This window comes from Protopterus annectens, chromosome 5.part0, assembly GCF_019279795.1.
Source record: "Protopterus annectens isolate FY-2018-M chromosome 5.part0, PAN1.0, whole genome shotgun sequence".
NCBI lineage: Eukaryota > Metazoa > Chordata > Ceratodontiformes > Protopteridae > Protopterus > Protopterus annectens.
This window is the reverse complement of record NC_056735.1, coordinates 336,943,696-336,960,318: the sequence shown is the minus strand read 5'-3', so window position 1 is coordinate 336,960,318 and position 16,623 is coordinate 336,943,696.

Here is a 16,623-nt window from a genome sequence, read left to right as displayed (position 1 = left end):
TGATCGGTACAGCTGTCATCTTTGCCACAGGGTCAGGGTGACACAATTGAACACACAATGGGGTAACTGTATATATTATACTAATGTAGTTGAGAGTGCCCATGATGATGGTTAAAACAGCAGCCCGGGCTGTCTATGCCACATCTAGAAACACTATGTCCACAGTACTGTACTGCTGGGCTGGACGTGTTGACATTTCCATGTTGAGACACAGGGTGGGTGTGAGCAGGAGTTTGAGTAGTATGTCAAGATATGACTGCTATGTTCTGAATGTGCCAAACAAAGCAGATCTGCATGCATCTTGTAGCACGCACATAAGGTCTGCCTCTTCCCACTGGAGATAATTAGCTCATGAGTGTGAAGGCATGTAACACTCAGTTTGTACTATGATGCTGCTATAGCAGTGCTGCAACATGACTTTTAGCAGTCATGCATCAAGCACCACACTATCATGCTGTGCAGTAACTGCTGCCCTGTCCCTACTTTCCAGTTAGTAACTCTCGGTAAAGCACCCTACCAGGTCATTGTTAGACCAGGTCATAAGCAAAAGAGAAGCTTTACCTTACCTGGACTTAGTAGAGTCACTCCTTATACAGCCAAAAACTTTGGTTGTGGGTCATTTCAACTGCCCTCAATTGGCTGGGCGACAAACACAAACATGCGTGTCCTGAGGTTCCTGGACTTTGTCAATACAAATGCCATGGAGCAGCTATTCTGCATTTCCAAAAGGGGGTCAAATGTCCTAGACTTATTATTCACCTTGAGGTGGTCACTACACTGCCTCCCCATGCATCTCATTTGAAGTAACAATCAGACTTGACACCCCCACAGGAGAAAAAAAAGAATAGTTTCTCCAAAGCAGATTACAGCCTACTAGGCAATGGTATAAAAAGTTTCAAACAACCTGCTAACACAGCTAACAATAACTCCTATGCAGAGGAGTACACAACTTTCCTGTATAACCACCTAAATAACTGTATAGACTCGTCTGTACCTGACTAGATCAAAACCAGGTCCTCCTGAAAAAACAGGCTGCCCTGGTGGACCTCAAGTATAAATAGGTTATATAACAAAAGGAAGAAACTGATGTCTAAGAACAAGAGGAAGTTACTCAGCAGAAGATGAATACCCTCCACAGCTTGAACAAGCAAATCAAATATCTTGTAAAGTCCTTGGCAGCTAGCTATGAAGCTAAATTAACATCCCTAGCTAAGGATGATTCATTAGACTTCTTTAGCTACATCCAGAATCTAAAACAGAATGCCCAGCCATGTGCTGAACTTATAATGGATGATACTTCTCATACTGAACCTAAGGAAACTGCCAACCTGCTAGCTGACAGATTTGGTGCAAATGTCACCTCCCCAGTCCCCACCAGCCATACCCCAAAGCATACCTGACACCAGTCATTGGTAAGTACTAAGCTAGAGGGCCCTTGTGGGCAATGTCAAGCCTAGCTAATTTCCCCTTTTATGCCTAAATTAACCTATCCCATTTGGTTAGAGATTGGCCTAATCAACCTCATAATCATAATTATAAGTTACCCTAATGAGAATAACTGGATCATACCAGAGATAATTTGTGAAAACCTGTGCATGGGATAAAGGATTTAGGAGCTGCCTCTATCCATTAGTAGTAGAGGTGGCAGCCCCTGTTAAAATTTTCTGTTTCCCATCCATAGCTCCAAGTTCATCTTAAATATGGACTGGGATGAACTTTATCTTATGCAGATGGGGAGTCTCTTTCAGACATTGGTATCTTCTTCGAAGTATATCTGTCCAACCAAACCATTCTGTTGGTGTTACAGAAGAGGTTTAACAATAGCAATGTGTATTGTTTTAGAGTTGCATATATTTAACACTGTTACATCACAGTTACAGAAGGAATGTCAATCAATCCATGCATGGAGAGGTGAATTTAAACTAAAAGATGAAAGGTTAATTTTAGCGGCTCAGGACAGTGGACTACATACACTTGGGTTTACAAAGTCCATTAAACAAAACAGACAGATGCATGTTCTTTAAAACAGAACTGGAAACAATTGTACATCTTGCTGATGGTATGATATACAAATGGCAGAGGACCTATGTACTGAAAGGCATAGCAATGTAGCAACACTGTTGTACTGGGGATTCTGCAAATATTACAATATTGAAGTAGCTGAGTAGGACTGGAAACATGAGCCACAAAGCATTATATAGAATGATGAAATTTATATTACGTGGGATCACCCATTACTAACATTTCCAAAATAGATACAAGAAAACTAGATATAGTAGTCCATGAAAGAAAGACAAAAGTAGCATTGATCATTGAAATTGCAACACCAGTGATTATAGTGTCTTATATGCAAAGAGAGACACAAAATCATAAAATACCAGGATTTGCAGGTAGAAACAAGAGCAATGTGAAAGAAAGATACCCAGACAGTTGCTATAGTGGAAGGAACAATGGGTCTTATACAAAAGAATCTACAGTCATATGCTACTGATACATGTGACTCCATACAGGTTTATAGGTATTAACTAGAATAACGACAAGGGACCTTTTAAAACTAGCCATACATCCCAAATCACTGACAAGCTTTGGTACCATTGATAAGTGTAAGTAGGGGCTTGGGAGGTGAACATTTACAAGCAGGGGCCTGGGATGTGAACCATTTACAGGCTGTCTGTGTGCATTACACACAGGTCCCAAACCAGGGATGAATTTCCTGTTCCCCATCCAGTTGTTTGAGTTACACTTGATCTGGTTTAGGGAGGAACTCTGCTTTGCATGGATGGGGAGCCTCTTCCAGAGAAGGGGTAGTCTCTGGGATAGACACCTGTCTCTCCAGAAGGTCCTATTTATTTCAAAGGCAAGGTTTAAGTCTTTAGAATGGGTAATTCTGGTAGTGTTTGCTTTGCAGATATGCAGGAGGTCCATCAGAGTGGGGTCTGACAATGCATTGTGTGCCAGCCATAGATCTCCTCTCAACATCCTGTAGGAAACAGAATACAGGGATAAGGCCTTGAAGCAGTCTGCAGAGGGCATTTTACTTACACCCTCTATTCTTTTAGCGAGGATCTTCTGTGGATGTTCCAATTGCTGGATGTGCCTTGTTAGGTACATACCAAAGGAAGCATTGTACTCGATGATGGGTCTGATGAATGCTGAATACAGTGGAACAATGAATTCAGTGGACCTAGATATAAGTTGCACAACACAGAATGATTTCCTCACTGCTGCAGACAAATGATGGTCAACGGCTAGATTACTGTCTATGTGTGTCCCCAAATCCCTGACTACTGGATCAGCTCTTAGGAGAGTGATTTCAATGTAATAGTTATCAGGAGTGGATGATTTCCTGATGGATACTATTATGTATTTCTTGGCATTTAATTTTAGTCCATGGCTCTGACACCAGTTGTCTGTCTGTGTTAGCCCTTCCTGGAGAGCATTTGTGTTAGTGAGTGACTCGATCACAGCTCCTAATTTGCAATCATCTTCAAATTTAGTCAGTCAGAGGCCATTGACATTGGCGTTGACTTCAGAGAAGTAAATGCCAAAAAGGAACAGTTCTAGGACTGATCCCTGGGGGGACTCTGCTTGTGAATGGCCTCTTTGTAGAGGTCCTGTTTGTGAGCCAACTGACTATGCACCAGGTGACGTAAGATTTTGTACTTAACCTGTTGGGTTTGTCAATAATTCCTGAGTGGGTTATTGTGTCAAATGCCTTGGCCAGTTCAAGGTATGTAGTGTGAACAATTTTGCCCTCATCCATTGCTTTGTTGACCTTTTCAAAGAAGTCCACCAGTTTGAGTAGGCATGACATCCCCTTGATGAAACCAAATTGTGTTGGGTCCAGTGTCTGGAGGTTTCCTATGCCATTACTGATCTTTTACATTATAATTATTTCCATGGCTTTGCATATGAGACTAGTGAAACATCTGGGTCTGTAGTTTCCAGGGTCTGAAGATGGCCCACCTTTGTGAAGAGGAATGATTGTTGCTGTTCTGCATTCATGAGGTATGAAGCCTGTTTGGAGGCTATAGTTAGTATAGTAGCAAAACCAGATGGCCTCATAGGTCATGTTTCATGCTATTTAGAAGGCATCCTGGGATATTGTCTGGGCCCATTGATGCAGTGTTCTTGGTCTTGGAGAGAGAATTAAGGACCTGTTCCCTAGTGATAGCATGGGTAGTTATATTTGATAATATTTCATGAGGGAAGGTTAAGGGGGAGAGAGAGGTATAGCTGGAATGGAATTTGTTTGCCAATAAGTTTACAATATCTTCTAGCTCAGTATAGGTGTCACTATTTACAATGAGCTCTGCATGCAACTGTGTACTACCTTTGAGGTTGTAGACATAGCTAAAGAATGTCTTGTGGCTGTTCTTGGCCTGGAAGGCCAGATTTACCTCAAAATTGGCTTTGTTAGACTTAATTTGTCGTTTGTTTGTTTAGTTTGACAGTGGTTTCATCCTGCTGGGTGCTTCACCTCCAAATTTGTGCCATGATTTTCTTCCTTCTGCTATACAGCCTATTCATGGTGTGATTCCACCAGGGTAGCTTGTTTTTTTATTTAGTTCTGCACTTCTTCCTTGTGGGTTCATCTCCCTCTATGCAGCTATTAACATACTTGCAAAGGGTTTCTTTGAACAGCTCTGCCTAGGTAACATTATTATCAGGTTTTATGGGGGCTTGAACTTTTGCCAGATTATCACTTAATAGTAGGACTTAGCCTTAGATTAGTTCCTGAGTATTCCAGGGTTAACTGGGGGTGCCAGGTTTTATTTTTACTTCAAAGGAGACCATTTTTGTGGGCTGACCTTATCAGAGAAGACATTACACTAAGCAGTGGGTAGCACTTTCCTGTATTAATAAGGAGCAGATTCAGCATGGATGGACCCGTGGTTGGTGCATCACAATTTGGTCCGGGGGGGTTGTGTTTACAAAACCCAGGAATCTCTGTGCCTGTGCAGCTGGTGTCATCTATGATTCCCATATAGCAATGGGGTAATTAAGGTCACCATTAATTTGGTATTGGGTTGGATGATAAATGTTTCCATTAATTAAAATACATGTTATGGGTTTCCTGTGTCATAGAGGGGGACCTATTGGTATTGGCTTTTGCCTATGGTTATTTGAACATGGGGAAGCTCAAATGCATTCCCCTGTTTGACCACCCTTGAGGTACATTTTTTTTATGCAAATCAAGATACCTCCACCTTTAGTCCCTGTCTGTGTAGTAGCTCGTCTAAATGTGTGGAAGGCATTATAACCTTGCACTGTCAGTGTGCTCTCTGCAGCTTTAAACCATTTCTCAGTGACCACACAAATGTCAGCATTCTCTAGGGTGAAGAAAGATTCCGGGGAGTGGATTATTTTGTTTAGACTCCTAGCATTGATCAGTAACACCTTTAGATTTTCTTGGTTTTCATTTGCTATATTGGAAGTACTTTCAGTTTGGCATTACCTGAAAAAGGCACTATGGGGGGGGGCAATGTTTTAACTAATATTCAAAAGTCTAGAGGGGAGGAGTTGCAGACCATACCTGGCAAAGCAGCATGGTCTTTTAACTATCCCCTTCCATGCTGACAAATATTGCACCCCCTTAGAATGACAAAAGAAATTAAGTTTTATTTATTGAAGTTGGTCATCTTTTGTTCGTATTGTGGTATCATCCGTGGAGAAGGTAAAATGCTGTTCAGTGCTAGGGTCTGACCAGCCTGGGACAAATAATCAGAGAGGGCCACAATGTCTCTCTTTATATAGTCTAGTGAGGTATGTCTCAGATACTTTAAACCCACATGGACTATTATTGAGTCATACTGGTACTTGTGGTCCAATTAAATGAGGGCATGTGTAATGTGGTGGATCCTGGCCCCTGACCATGACTTTCTCCTTGCTCTGCCTGGTGATAGGGACATCAGTGTGTCTCACAATGGGGTCTCCAGTGACCAGAATGTTGATTGCATTACAGGCTAAGAAATAGAGGCTCCATGTGATGGGGCTGTATGTGTTGATATGGGTTTTTCCTAAGGTTGTTTATGTGTACTTCATCTAGGAGGTCTTTGGGATTCAGGAAGGGTACTTTTAAGTGCCTTTGTATATGTGAGTCTATGAGTCTTCCTTAAATTGTGTATGATGGGTGCAGTGTGTGTACTACTGACAATTTCATTGAAATTAGGAGTGCTTTTATGTGACAACTTTGCCTCCAGTGACATTGTGTAAATATATAATTCACAAAACTATATCAGTTTGTTAGAGAAGTAACTGGTTATCAGTAAACATGAAACAATTTCTATGTTGCTTCAAGATACCCGTATCCACCAAGCTGGTAATGGAGATAATCAGAAAGTTCATATCCATGGCAACAGACTCTTTTATTGATTAGACAGCTGGGGTGAGGAATATTAAGTAATGTCAGGAGTATCCGATTTGCCAAAGGAGTCATTTCAGGGCACATTGCAGATGCTGCAAAGAACACTTTTAGCTAACAATCAAAGATTAAAAAATACTAATTTCACAAACTTTAATAATACTTTGACTTAGGAATGGGGTCCATTCCTGTCTTGTTATTAGAAACCTCAAAGACTCATTGTCATGTTAAATCACTTCCTGCGACTACTACGTACCAGGCCTTCATGAAACTGTGTATTATCACAGACTGTAATATTATCTGGCAGTGTCACATTGTGTTCATACAATGTGAGTGATCTATGTTACTGTCATGCTATAGAGTACAATATCTGAATCAGTCCACCTATTCACAGCTTGATCTTTGTCACCAGACTTTGACTCTACAAAAGTGAAAACCATGCCTTCCCTTTGCTTTATTAATATAATAAATCAACATTGTTTATGCATCTTTTAAGAGCAATCATTTATTACCACTGCAAATAAATTTGCAGAAAGGGTCTCTTTATTCTGTCCTGATGTTGAGGACACACCATTAAGCAAAATACTAATGGTTGGTTGGCAAAGCCTCACTTTTCTAAAATTTAAAACAGAAATGGCTACTCCGTGGAATCAATTTTTAATATTGAATAAAAACTATGTATGCTGATTTGCAACTATTTTCATATAGATTTTTAAATGAAGTTTACCAGGGACCATCAATTATTGGTCCCCTGGCATCAAATATAATAGGTTCATATGTTCATAGGTAGGTACTAGGCTATCTGCCCCAGGGCATTTATAAGCCTAGCCAGAGTATGTCAGCTTTCGCCGCCCCATTGATTAATTAACTGAGCCTCTGTCAAGAAGAGCCAATGAAGTGATCCCAGGGGTGTATTTTCTGTTACCCATCCACTCATCAAGGTTTCTCTTGAAGAGTGCTAGTGAGGGGCTCTGCCTAATGTAGTTGGGAATTTTGTTCCAAAGCATGGGGAGTCTCTGTGACAGGAATCTATCTCTTCAGCATGTTCTATTTATTATTGTGGCAAAATTTAGCTCACTAGAGCGAGTGGCTCGCAGGGACTTGAATTTCTTTAGGTAGTGCATGTCCATCAAGTCTGAGTTGGGCATGGCTTTGTAAGTCAGGCAGAGATCACCTCTGAGTAAGCGATATCCCACTGAGTACAGCTGGAGTTTTTCTAGTCATGCTGCATAGGACATATGTTTGAGGCCAGTAATCCTCTTGGTGAGGAACTTTTGTGGTCTTTCCAGCTGTTGGAAGTGTCTTGTGAGGTACATCCCAAATGGGGCATTGTACTCTATGATGGGTCTGATGAGTGATGAGTAGAGGGGCACTATAACCTCTTTATTTCTAGATGCGAACCCTTTAGTAATTAGATGGGCTACATAGAAGGATTTCCTAACTACTTTGGCAATATGATTGTCAAAGGAGAGATTACTATCTACCTGGGTCCCCAGATCTCTTATTACCTCTTCTGTATTAAGGGGACTGCCACCTATGTGGTAATTCATGGGTGTTTTGTTTTTCCCAAACAGGATGACTATGCATTTTTTGGCATTTAGCTTGAGACTATGACTTTGACACCAGGTATCTGTCTTAGTAAGGCCCTTTTGGAGAATGTCCGTGTCAGCCAGAGAGTCAATTATGGCTCCCAGTTTGCAATCATCAGCAAACTTGGTTAGCCATAGTCCTCCTTTGTTTGCCTGTACTTCTGAGAAGTATATGCTGAACAGTAGGGGTCCCAGGACTGATTCTTGTGGGACACCACTTGTGACTGGTGTAGAGTCAGACCTGGAGCCTGCTATTCTTACCGTGTGAGTTCTGTCTGTAAGCCAGTTGGCAACCCATCTCGTGACGTAGGGGTTTATGTTCAGGCTGGTGAGTTTTTCTAAAATTCGCGAGTGGGGAATGGTGTCAAAAACCCTGGCGAGGTCAAGGTAGGCTGTGTGAACCACCTTCCCCTCATCTATGGCCTTGGTGACTGTCTCGAAGAAGTCAATCAGGTTTAGTAGGCATGATCTGCCCTTAACAAAGCCGAACTGGCTTGGGTCAAGTGTTTGGAGGCTCCCAATGTTTTTGTTAATGAGTTCCATGATGATGTGCTCCATAGTCTTGCAGACTAGGCTAGTCAGGCTTATGGGGCAATAGTTACCAGGGTCAGTTGGGGCCTCTTCTTTGTGGAGTGGAATAACCATTGCTGTGCACCATTCTATGGGCATGTAGCCTGTGGAGAGGATGAGGTTGAACAGTGTGTTTAAGTGGGGGGGGGTTAGTTCATTCTGTAGTTTGTGCAAGACGCAGCCTGGGACACCATCTGGCCCCACTGATGCTGTGCTTTTGGCTTTTGAAAGGGCTGTTTTCACCTGTGCATCTGTGATTTCTGGGACACTACACTTTTCTGGAATTGTTGTGGGCCCTTTTGGGGGTACGAGGGGGGGTGAATTTTGCACTGAATCTATCTGCCAGGATGTTGGCAATATCAGTAGGTTCAGTATATTTTGTGCTATTTTGCACTAGCTCAGAGCATATCTGCAAGTTGCCACTTAGATTCTTGACATAGCTAAAGAAGGCTCTGTGGTTATCTTTCAAATCTTTGGCTATTTTTCTTTCAAGGTTAGCCTTGGATGATTTTATGAGGGGGCTTAGTTTCTTACTGATACTGATCAGGGATGTCTTTCCTTCTTGGGATTTGCTTTTTTCTGAACTAGTTTCCTCCTTTTATTGTATAGCCTGTTTATGGCAGGGGTCCACCAGACTGGTTTCCTTCTCTTAGGGAGTGAGTCTTGGTTTTGCTAAGGATGGCATGATCCATGCATCCTTGTAGGTGCTCATAGAGTGCATTTGTAAAGGTTCCTGCATCTTGGACACTGTTATCCTTTAGCATGGGGGCTGTGAAACTTACCACCTCTGTCTTAAGTAAGGTGAAGTTTGCTATAGAAAAGCTTTTTTCACTGAGGTTTCCTTGGTTGGGGGTGGTGGTGTGGTGTGGACATCCAGAGTGATTAGTTTATGGTCTGATCTAACCAGTGCTGGGATGACCTCCGGTGCGGAACACCTGTCACCCATGTTGGCGATGACCAGGTCCAATATGTTTTCACCTCTGGTAGGGGGGTTTACCAGCTGATCCAAGGCATTTGAGTTGATAAATTCCAGGAAGCGCTGGAACCGGGAGTTTGTACTTGATTCGTTTTCCCATTTAATGGTAGGGTAATTGAAATCGCCCAATATCACGGTGTTCGGTAGGACCTTCATGTTTTCCAGTGTCTCCAGAAAGGTGGAGTGGTGGTCCTGGGTCATGGAGGGTGATCTGTAGCAGGCCACAATTTGCATTGCAGATTTGCCCAATGTTAGTTGCACATGGATGATCTTAGAGGTATCATGCTGCACCACTAATCTGGAGGTGTAGGTATCCTTGATGAATATGGATACACCCCCTCCTTTTGTGTTTCGGTGCATGTTCTGTGGCCAAAATGTGTGGTATGACTAGTAGCCTGGTAGTGCTGGGGTGCTCTCTGGAGCCGTGAACAAGGTTTCAGTAACTGCACAGATGTCTCCATACTGAAGAGTGCTTCGAGCGTGTGCATTTAGAGATTTAAACTCCTGGCGTTGAGTAGCATAACCATCATTTTTTTATTTGTACTGTTTACGGAGGTGGGTTTGACTTTTGAGCCTTGCCTAAAAAAGGCACTATGGGGGTAGCAAGAACCTGGGCCAGTATTCAAAAACCTAGGGGTGACAGGTGCAAGCTGTCTCTTGTGAAGCAATGAGGCTGACAGACACTGGATCCCCTTTGAATGACACCAGAAGCTTAGCCAGTTGTTGAAATTGATAATTTTTTCTTTATACAGCAGTATCATTCTTGGTGAGGTCAGGATGCTACTCAGGGTCAGGGTCATACCTGCCTGGGCTACTTGATCAGAGAGCTCTTCCATGTCTCTTTTCATGTAGTCCAGGGAGGTACATCTCAGGTCATTCACACCAACATGAACAATGACAGAGTCATATTTGTACTTGTTCTGGAGTGACCTGAGTGCTTGTGTTATGTGGTGGATTCTGGCTCCTGACAGGCAGCTAACAGTAACCTTCTCCTTATCCAGCCTAGTGAGTGGGACATCAGTGTGCCTGACTATAGACTATTACTACTGTGTTAGGTATGTTATTTCACCTTAAGGGCTGTGATTGTGCGGTGCACTGATTTTGTGTTGTATGTGTTGTCTGGTTTGTGACAGGAGGTGCAGGTTTTTTGGGTGTCTGCTTTGGAGGCCTCTGATGCTTTTGCAGGTTTTTATTTACAGCCTCCAAGTATGATTTTGTGTATTTATGTGTATTTTTTGCCAGTGCTGGTTTAGTATTCCTATGTGAGGCTGGAGGTGTGGTGCAAGTTTTAATCTTCTCCTCATGACTGCCTGTTCCAATCTTGGGTGGAGAGAGCTTAGCCTCCAATTTAGCTATTTAATTGCATCTCTCGCATATGTTAATGTTTTGTGGTAGGAAAGAGGGTTGTCTTTGTACATGAGGCAGTTGTAACATTGCCTCAGGATACCCAGGTTCACCAGCTGACTCCATTGCCCCTTTTCAGTTAAGATTACCAGTACCTAATCATATCTTTTTGCCAGAGTCTTAATGTGATGTTTGTTCCCAAATTTTTGAAAAGGAATTTATAAAAGTTTGCTATGACTTAAGGGTCACACCTCCCCTTTGGTAACTCACAGTTCTTGAATTATTCATTAAGTTGGCTGAACGCTTTTTGATTTCATATCATTAAATACTTCCTGCTTAGTCTGTATGAAAGATACCCTGTCCCATTTATGAAAAAGTCAAGAATGCATCTCTTTTAGCAATTTTACCCCCTTGATGGACTAAATCACATTTTTACTGCTTGAAACGTTAAATCTTAGCCTAAATCTAGCCTCATGTATGCATCTAGTGATTTATGATGAATTGCAGTTAAGTGCTACGAGTATGAATGCAAATTCAGGTTCCTTTTATAGAGTTTATTGTAAATTACTTAATTTCTTCCATTAAAGTGACATTTTTGACAGGTAATAGATTTCTCTAATCTCTTGTTTTTAGTGTCATTTACTTTTTAGTATGCTTCTTAAATTTCTATGATACATGCTTGAAACTTTTCTTTCAGCTGGATAACTAAAAATCCATATTGATCATGGCCTCACATTTTACTGGACTTGATATGACCTCAACTTATAACCAACTGGTTAGAAATGTTACAACAAAATTGTAAATGGCAAACTGTTCAGCATACAGCAACCTTTGCAATGCTTGTATTCATTCAACTCTAGGTCTGAATTTTATAGCCACAATAAGGGGAATAAGTATGAATTATGCAGTGTTGTGTAAACAGCTCACAGTATCTTAGTAACCATTCAAGCAGTGCACATATGTCAGAAGAATTGTCTTCATACTGCTGCATGCTTTCATATGAGGCTAAGCAGTTCTGTCTGTGTCACTTGATTGCCAGGATATTTAGAAAAATATGAAAATTATTACAATAGAAATAAATAGCATACAACTGATATTCAATATCATTTGGTCCAAATAAACAGAGGTCAAACAGCAATACAGTTGTGTCTGTTATTGTGTAAGCTTTAAGATGGAATTTTCTGATACCTTGCATGTAGCATAGTATTGAAATTATTAATGCAAAATGCGAAAACGCAGTATTTGATGCCTAAAGGCATAAGTAGGCTGCAACTGTAGAAACTCCTGGAAATTTCACTAGGCAATGATGATTAGCTGTGATGAGTTAATAAACCGTTATTGGCATCTCAGATATTAATTTCCTTAATCTTAGCAACTATTACTCTGTTGAAAAGACTTTTCTTGAATGAGAAACATATTTGTCCTACTACCCTGTACAGCCATGCTGGTGAAGGTATACTGGAATTCGTCTCAATCTTTTATTCTCCAGAGATTGTCCAAAGATCTCTCCACTGCCACCTTCTATGGCTATCAAACTGAATTTATTTCTTTGCAGTTCTGTCTTTCCAATGATTCTCTCCTTTGTTCATTTAAAGTTATGCTAAAGTCCATTACAAGTAGTCCATTATATCCTGAACTTTAATTTCTAGTCAAAATATTTTAAAAAGTAATAAAATCTATAGATCATCATTATTTAGCACAAAAGCATTGCATTCCATACAAAGATGCTAGCTTAGTTTCCTATCTATATAAGTCTTCCTCTTCTCTTACTAGGTGAACCCTTTTTTTTAGTAAACCAGCCACCACCTTTTCTTTTCTTCCTCTCAATTTATTATTCAGAATGGCTGTCTGGAAGTTCTTGCACTGCAACTTAGATGCATCTTTAACATTTAACTTGATTTCCTGTAAGGGTGCAGCCTGACATTTTTCAGAATAGTTCAGGATTTTTTCCTCCCTGTTGGGTAGGAACACTTTCCTCTGCCCAACTATAAAGTTATTATTTTATGGTCTGTGTTCAATCACATCCTAACCCATTATTCTGTCACATTATTTTGTCCCATCCCTCCATCCAAATATCAGTGGTACAGGCATCTTGGCTGAGGAACTTCCAGACCTCCTAAGTAGTGCAAGCAACTTCCTATGTCTGATCTTAATCAAGTATCCAGTCGACCTTTGCAGTTAAGACTCCCTCCTTACATAATATCCTAATCTTACCACTTCATTTCTCTTAAGTTTTTGTAATACACTGCAGTTATGTGCTCTCATAACAATTACCACAATATAATCATAATGTTCTAGGATCAAAAGTGATAAATTGGAGGAAAGGTGCTCAGGGCTTTGTCTTATGTCTATGAAGAAAAGCAGTAAAGACAAGTTAAACTGCTGCTATCATATTAACTGGAGAGAAGCAAGACCCTAGATGGTATTCAAAAAAGTATCATGGACAGCCTCCTTAATTAAACTGTACAATTAAATAGGATGAGCCTGTTTTTTTTTTCACACTGCAACATAAAATGGCTAAAACTGGGAATTTGTCTTTTCAGTTAACTAAACAACCCCTCGTTATAGGCATCTAAGCCTACTTAGCATTAAGTGAATGTTCATCTGACTAAGCAGTCATTTCCATGCTCAATTTCAAGGCAAGCTCATGGTGAACCACAAGTTGGTTCTTACATACCTACATGAGTGAGTAATAATTCCAAGCTCAACATTGTTGTGACAACGTGCTCTTATTCACACTAATGTGTTATAGGAGGGTATGCTGCTGTATGTCACTTTTTCTACTTAAGAGTACCTTCCAAGTGGTTCCTTGAGTCTGCGGGCCAGTCTGTGTGCCAGTGGGATCATTACGCTTACCTTAAAGCTGGGTTACATAGAACAGTTACAAAAGTGAGCAGCAAATACAAAACATGACTCCTTGGGCTTCTGATAACTAGTTGTACTAGAACAACTTAAGTCCTTCGCACCATTATTCTGATATAATTGGAAAGTGAAACACATACAGTTCCAGATATGACTATAATTTCATTATACTCAGAGAGAGGAAAAAAGTACTACTATTGTATTCATTAATACAACTAGTAACATTCAAACAAGTAACACAACTGTCTCACAACAATAGCATACATTGTTTGGTCTAAATAAATATATAATATTTTTAAATCTGCAAAGCATGGAGTGAAACTGTGTACCATGTAATGTCAGGTTGACACCTCTGAACAACCCAAATGACTCTTTCATATTAGTTCCTTGGATAGTATTACCCTCAACAATAGTAATTTTGCTACATTGCTACATCCTTTCTCATTAGCATATCACCATGACCACTAAAAACTGGTATAATTGTCATAAAACTGACAATAATGTCTCAAAGTTCCAGAGTATACTGAAGTTCAGACTGAATATTCTAAGCTGAGATAAATAATCATTTGAATAGTGCAATATTTAAGACCACAAGGTGGGCATATACTTTTTATTTTTGAAGTATTCATATACACAGGTGTGATGGCATGCACACTTATGCAACATGTTATTGTACAATGGGGTCTATATTACAAAACTGAAATGGCAAAATATCAACTGCCATTTCATCAACCCCAAAATACCAAACTACATGTTACACAAACAGCCAGATCACCAATTCTTTTCTAGGGAAAAAATCGGTAGGCCAACCAGACACGACATACCACTTCAAACACTGCAAAGTGGGGGCTGTGTCCTCCTAACTAAATATACCAACTCCAAGATTGCACTACAGTGGGGAAAAGGGAAAATGCATGGCGACGGCCAAGCAATTTAAAGTGTTTTTCAGTATTTTGGGGTCGATGAAACAGAGATCAATGTTTTGTCGTTTCTATTTCATGATGCAGACCAGTACAATGTACAATACATTTTATCTTAATACAGAAATGTAAATGATGTACAATACATTTTACCTTAATAGAAAATGTAAACATGCACAATACATCTGCTGATTAAGAGGGTTTTCTGAATGTACTTTTGTGGCAGAAGTTTGCTGTAGCAAACCTGTCTGAGTTAGGGGCGGTTGGCTGTCAGCTTATTGTGTGTTTTCCTGACTGCTCTGTAGGTCTTGTTGTTGTAAAACTTGTTTTTCTAATTCTGCATAAACTCGGTGCTTGTGCTGTGCAGCTTACCACACAGAGGTGGTTAGCAATGCCCTGTATAGATGCAAACACTTTCAATTTAAAATTTCCCTTAGAATATCTCTGCAACTTTTCCCAGTCTCCCTGTTTTTCTAGGAGCGTATGAGTTGCGCACAGAGCAGCATTGCCTTGTTGATTGGCTACAGTTCACACTGGGTATAACACCCATTCATCATCCGTGTGCTATCATCCCTGTCCAATCAAATCTACCCAGTTTTCTAAATGGTTAAACCCATGGTAAAAAAAAAATGAAGCCATGAATAGCACTTTTATGCTACCTCTGTGGCCAGCCTGGTGGACATGGGCATCCTGAGGCAATGTAGCAATTGGCTGTTGTATACTGACAACCATTTCTATTGAAAGAAAGAAAAAAACAAGCAAACACAGTATGTGAGAGATGTAGTTACACTATGAAAATGGAGACACGACTCTCACATACCAACAAATAAAAAGACAGGCTGTCAGCACATACACATCATTTCCCTCACTATATAAGGTCTCAACACATAAACCCACATATGCAGAGGTACTTAAAAGTAACTTAACAAAACCTCAGAGACCTCCCATATGTTTCCATCAGAAACCACATGCAAATAAAACCTAGTCAACACCAACCACTACACATAAAAATACACATCACAGTGTCTCTGCAAGCAAGCCACTTAGGTGAAACTCCACAAATTCTAATATCTTGGTCATAGGAGGCTCCATTCTGAGACACATGGATGCTCCCCTCACCAGCTTTGATAAAGAGAGGGTTAAAGTCAGTTGCCTGTCATTGGCCAGGATTTGACAGATCACCAGGCCATCAGGTCACTCAACTGTAAGTACCACTATGAGTCAGTCATAGCCCATGTGGGTGTGAATAACCTGAGATGTACCTCCATGGACAATACCAAGACAGATATGCTGAGGTTTTGGACAATACCAAGACAGATATGCTGAGGTTCTCTGAATATGTGCCAAAGGTGGGTATGAGCTTTGCATCCAGCAACATTCTATCCTTACCAAGGACGATACCACAATACAAACAGAAAATTATTAACTTCAATAATTGGCTTAGCTACTGGTCTCATTCCAAAGGGATCTAATATTTGTCTGTCTGGAATGACATGTTCAACAGACCATGCTGCTTTGCCAGAGATGGCCTATACCTGTCGCTGATAGACTTGTAAATACTGGCCATGGCATTAGTCTCCCGCATAGTGCCTTTTTTGGCAGTGCCAAACCAACAGACCTACCAACATAACAAATTCTTCTAAAACCAAGCTGAAGGTACTACTGCTCAATGCTAGGAGTCTTAATAAGAAACTGCACTCCCTGGAAACCCTCCTTGCTTTGCAGAATGCTGACATCTGTACAGTTACAGAAACATGGCTCAAGGCTGTGGAAAAGCATCCCGGCAGTGTGAGGCTGCAATGTCTATCACACATTCAGACCATCCTTTGAAAAGAAAAAAACAAAATGAGGAGGTGTTTCCATTTACATAAAAAACAATCACACCTCAAGACTGGTCAAGCAGAATGACTTGCTTGAGAAATTCAAACTTCAGCTGACCATAGGTAAAATCCCCCATCATATCATCACTAGCTACAGGTCCCCAACCATGAACCATGA